Source organism: Macaca fascicularis, chromosome 6 (genome assembly GCF_037993035.2).
Source record: "Macaca fascicularis isolate 582-1 chromosome 6, T2T-MFA8v1.1".
NCBI lineage: Eukaryota > Metazoa > Chordata > Mammalia > Primates > Cercopithecidae > Macaca > Macaca fascicularis.
This window is the reverse complement of record NC_088380.1, coordinates 162276568-162282567: the sequence shown is the minus strand read 5'-3', so window position 1 is coordinate 162282567 and position 6000 is coordinate 162276568. Positions and strand designations below refer to the sequence as shown.

The following is a 6000-nucleotide window of genomic DNA, read 5'->3' as shown; positions in this document are numbered from 1 at the left end:
AATAAAGATGAGTGTGCAAGTATCTCTTTGATATCCCAGTTTTCTTTCTTTTGGATATATATGCAGCAGTGGGATTGCTAGATTGTATGATAGATATAAATAGAGACAACAAGAATTCAAAAATTTAGAGGGATGGAGTTAAATTGTAGAGTCTTTTGTTTTGTTTTTGTTTTTCTGATTTCAAGTTTATTAAAACTTTAGCAGTACAAATTATCCAGATTGCAGATTATCAAAAGATCAACTCAGTGAAATCCACATTAAAAAAAGGGGCAAACATAAAACAACCCAAAAACAATGAAAAGGAACAACATAAAGAAGATTCACTAGCAAGTCTCTCAAACTTAAAATTCAAAACAGAATGGAAATAAGTTTATATAACTCATTCATCCACTTTTGTCTTCATCTGTTTCAGGGCTTGATTCATGATCACATTTTTTATTTCTTTCATGTACACGGTCAATTTCTTGACCCTTTGATTCTTGGTTTTCTTTTTCCACTGAGGATCTGATCTTCTCATCCTCCTTATTGTTCAATGTGGAGGACTTTAATTCATTGTTCTGACTGCTTTGTTTTATTTTTGAGAAGGGACTTTGATCTATATCAGCCTTTTTTCCCCCTGCTATTATTTGAGGTTATTACGATCACGACTTTTACGGTACATTCTTTTCTCACTGTGTGAACTCTTACTTTTCTGTGTGAACTCTTACTTTCTTGGTTTCTGTATTTTTCTTGGTTTCTGTTTTTACCTTCTTCTCTCTCTGAGCTCCGTGGGTCTCTCCTTCTTCTCCTCCTATCTTTACTTCTTAATCTTCCTGGTGGTGTTCTTCTCCCTCGGCTTTGTGACCATCCTCTTCTCCCGTATTCCTGTTCTCTGTATCTATGGTACTCCTTTCTTCTGCTGCAATCTCTGTCATGGCTTCTTGATCTCATTCTTCTTTTTCTGTCCCTACTTCTGCTTTGCTCCCCTGTTCTGCTATTATAACTGTGTTTATGTTGAGTTACATCACATTCTCTACTCCTGGATTGTGTATATCTATCCTTTTCCTTAGTTTTACTATGATCATGCTCATTACTCTTTGATTCTAACTGTTTAGACTTCTCTTTACTTCTACCCCTTTCCTGATCTTTTCCTTTAGAATCAGGCTGCTTTACTTTTTCTTTAACATTCTTATGATCCCTTCCTTTGCTCCTTGATCTCATCCTCTTTTCCTCATGTCTATTATGTTTTGAATATCCTTCTTTACTCTTTGATTTCTCTTTGCTCTTACTCTTAATTTTAGATTTGTCCCTTTACTTTGTTTGTATTATATTTATCATCTTTTTCTGAATTTCTTCTGATGTCTCTCTTTGCTGTTAGATTTACAGTCTGTAACTTTATTTTCCTTTCTATTTTTTCTGTTTGGACTCTCAAATACATTCCTGTGGTTAGTTATTTTTCTCTCTTTTACTCTAACTGGACTTCTCTGATTTTCTTTTATTTCACTCAGCTCACTCTTATCCCCTTTGATCCATCTTTCACCACTTGATACCCTCATTCTTTGAGCTCTCTGCATCTCTTGCCTCCAATGTGCAGGAGTCTCACTAAGGCTGAAACAGTCCCTTGATCTGGATCTGGAAGAGTTTGATAACACCTTGATCCTCTTCCTTTAATTTTCCTGCCAGATCTAGTAACTAAAAGTCATCTCTGGTATGAAGCAGGCTGGGAGTTAGATGGATTACATTCTCTTTCTCTTTCTCCCTCTCTGGCTTTTCCTTTCCATTTCATCAGCTTTAGGAGGGCTTTTTCTCATTAGGAATCTATTTTCAGGTACTCTCTCTTCTGGACAGACAGTAGACTGGGGTTGTGCTTTAAGATTTTCAGCTTCATTCTCACTAGATGCACTCTTCTTGCTTTTCTTTCACTTCTTCTTTTCCTTCTTGTGTTTTTGGGATTTTTTCCGATTTTTTTTTTTTCCTTTTCTTTGATTTCTCTTCAGAAGCACTTTTGGAATCACAGGAATCAGGTGAGAACTGAGAATCACTTGAGCTATCTTGGTCACTAGATGAGGAGGAGGAAGATGATGATTATTTATACCTTTTCTTTTCTTATTTCTTAACTTTAGATTTGGGAATCACCTCTCCACAACTAAGTATCTGTACCTCTGTAAATGCTTTGCTAGCGGCATCCGTCTTGTGGTTTTCTCTCTCTTACAACTTCTTGGCTAGAGATTACTTGTCCAAAAACAACATGACACCCATCTAAATGAGAAGTTGGTTTCATTGTTACGAAGAACTGTAAACCATTTGTATCCTTCCTTCTGTTGGCCGTTGACAAGAGAAATTCTTTGTTGTTTTTGACAGCAAAATTCTTGTCTTCAAAAAATCCTTCTTAGGTAGATTCCCCTCCTCGTCCATTTCCTTCACTGAAGTCACCACCTTAAACCATAAAGTCCTTGACAACTCTGTGAAAGAGACAACTCTTACAATGTAATGGCTCTGAGTTGATTTCTCTGTCCCCTTTTCACCTGTACAAAGACAACTAAACTTCTCACTTGTTTTGGGGCACACATCAGAAAATAATTCAAAGACAACTCTTCCAGCAGGTTGTTAATGACAATGTCAAAAAAAAAAATCGAGGACATTGAAACTTTATTCCCATGGCTCCAATACTTAATCTTCAAATGAAGAAAAGACCAAAAAAAAACAAGGACAACCGATCCCTTTTCTCCTGTGCCGGTAGAGTTTCCTCTTCTTTGGTCCAGTCCTTTAAACCGTTTCATATCTACCCCTGCCAGAAAAGGAGCTAAAGCCCGCTAACTGCCTCCCTCCCTGACAGTTCAGTCCTAATTGTTGAGGTGTTTTTTGTTTTTTGTTTAGTTTTCTCTTTATTTGCTTGTTTTTCTATTCTTTGTAATCAGAGTGGTCATCAGTTTAAAACAATTGATTGTAAGATGTTATTTGCAAGCCTCACATTAACCACAAAACAAAACCATGTAATACACACAAAATAAAAAGCAAGAAATTAAAACATACTGTCAGAAAAAAATTACTTTTATACAAAGGAAGTCAGGAGAAAAGGATAAAAGAAAGAGAGGATCAACGAAACAACCAGAAAGCAAATAAAATGGCAGTGGCAAGTCCTTGATTATCAATAATAACACTGAATAGAAATGGGGTAAATTATAAATTAATCAAAAGACATGAAGAGGCTGAATAAGTTACACACACACACACAAGACCCGACTATATGCTACCTACAGGAAATTTACTTCATGTATTAAAACAGAGATGGGCTAAAAATAAAGAAATAGAAAAAGACAATTCAGGCAAATGGAAACCGAAAAAAGCAGTATATCTACTTATCAGACAAAGTAGATTTGAAGACAAAAACTGTAAAAAGAGATAAGGTCCTTATATAAAGGGGTCAGTTCATCAAAAGGGATTTAACAATTGTAAGTACATATGTGGAAAATATTTGCATTTGAAATACAAATAAAAGGAGTCTCAGAAAAGGAAGAAAGGTAAAAATTTAAAAATTTTTAAAAAGACTGAAAATCTATAACTTTAATGAATTTCTAATCAAAATTTAAACAGGGTTTCCATAGAAATAGAAAAATGGATTTTAAAATTTATACAGAAATGCAAACACTTTGGAATAATTAATGAAAATTCTAAATAAATGATGAAGACTACTCAAATGAGAACAACCAAAGTGTATTCATTTGGAGCTTGCTATAGTAAGAGAGGCAGCCACTACCACTTGTTTTTGGCAGAAATACAAAGCAGGCAAGGCAGTTGGAATAGCTATAACCATTATAATAGCTAAAATTAAAAAGCCTGAAAATAGCATGCATTGGTGAGGATGTAGAACAAATAGAACTCTTATAACACAGCTGGTAGGAATGTAAAATAGTACAACCACTTGGATATCAGTTTGGTAGTCTCCTAAAAGTTAAACTTAAACTTACTGTACTGCCCAACCATTCTACCTCTAAATAGTTAACAGAATTAAAAATATATTTACACAAAACATCATACATAAATGTTCATAGCCAATTTATTTGTAATTGCTAATCATTAGAGATAATTAAAATGTCTCTCAACAGATGCATAGTGTGAAAGGAAAATAAATCTTGGGGCCCCAAAATCACTAAGCAAAGGGAAAAGTCAAGATGGGAACTGCAGAAGGCAAACCTGCCTTCCCATTCTATTTAATCACCCTTCTGCTCACTGAGATCAATGTATATCTGATTGCCTCCTTTGGATAGGCTAATCAGAAACTCAAAGAATGCAACCATTTGTCTCTCACCTACCTGTGACCTGGAAGCCCATCCCTGCTTCCAGTTGTCCTGTCTTTCCAGACCGACCCAGTGTTCATCTTGCATATGATGATTGACTTCTCATGTTTCCCTAAAATGCATAAAACCAAGCTGTGCTCTGACCATCTTGGACACATGTTGTTAGGACCTCCTGAGGCTAAGTCGCAGGCACACATCATCAACCTTGGCAAAATAAACTTTCTAAATTAACTGAGACCTGTCTCAGATATTCAGGGTTCACAATAGATAAACAAAATGGGATATTTTCATCCAATAGAACATTCTTCATTAAACAAAACAATCCACACAGATAACAAACAAATTCTGAATTAAAGGATCTGAATTAAAGAATTTACATGGCACATACTCTAAAACTGACCACATAACTGGACATAAAACCATTCTCAGCAAATGCAAAAGAACTGAAATCATACCAAACACTCTCAGGTCACAACACAATAAAAATAGAAGTCAAGACAAAAAAATCACTCAAAACCATGCAATTCCATGGAAATTAAACATGTTCCTGAAAGACTTTTGGGTAAATAATGAAGTTAAGGCAGAAATCACAAAGTTCTTTGAAAATAATGAAACAAAGATACAACATACCAGAATCTCTGGGACACAGCTAAGATGGTGTTAAGAGGGAAATCATAGCACTAAATGCCCACATCAAAAAGTTAGAAAGATCTCAAATTAACAACCTAACTTCACAACTGAAAGAATTAGAAAAGCAAGAACAAATCAACCCCAAAGCTAGCAGAAGGTGAAAAAGAACAAAAATCAGAACTGAACTGAAAGAAATCGAGACACAAAAAGTCATTCAAAAGATCAACAAATCTAGGAGTTGGATTTTTCTGAAGAAATGAATAAAAGACACATACAAAATTAACTTCTAATTTACAATTACAAGGTAAAGATAGAACAGAGGGGGGAAGAAAGAAAAACAAATTCTGCAAGAAAAAGTAGGTGACTTTATACATAATCTCATGGTAAAGCAGATTCCTTTATCTAAAACTAGAAAATAAAGTGTTCTAAAAACCATTTCTAGCCATATAAAAGTTCAAACATTTATAGCAAAAGACATAATCTTAGTCCATTCAGGCTGCTATAACAGAATACCAGAGATTGGGTGCTTTATAAACAACAGAAATTTATTTCATACAGTTCTGGAGGCTGGGAAGACCAAGATCATGGCACTGGCAGATTTGGTGTTTGGTAAAGGCCCATGTCCTAGTTCACAGAGGGTCATGTTTTCACTGTGTAATCACATGGTGGAAGGGGTGAACAAGCTCTCTGGGGCCTCTTTTATAAGGGCACAAATCCCATACTTAATGGGACTTGATACATTCCCAAAGGGCCCATCTTCAAATATCACCACCTTAGAGATCTGGTTTCAACCTAGGAATCTGAGGGATGCAAACATTCAGTCCATAGCAAACACTATAATCAAATTCCAATGCTGAAAAGTGAAAATGGGTGCCTGCAATGTATTTTTAATCTCTTTTACATTGACAAGAAGGAAAATTTCCAAGAGAAAAGTATATGAGATTGTGAATAGGAATTCACAAAAGGACAAATCCAAGTAGCCAATAGAATATAGAAAAAGGCTTAAAATCTGCACCAGTCAGGAACATGTGAACAACTAATTCAACAATGAGTTATGATTTTATAAACATTATACTGGCAAAAGACCAATAAC

The 6000-nt window shown here is 35.2% G+C and overlaps 1 pseudogene; it reads right to left on the bottom strand.

Moving 5' to 3' along the window:
* Window positions 1-219: 219 nt before the first annotated feature.
* LOC102138896 (peptidyl-prolyl cis-trans isomerase G pseudogene) lies at window positions 220-2764 on the bottom strand (annotated as a pseudogene).
* Window positions 2765-6000: the final 3236 nt, after the last annotated feature.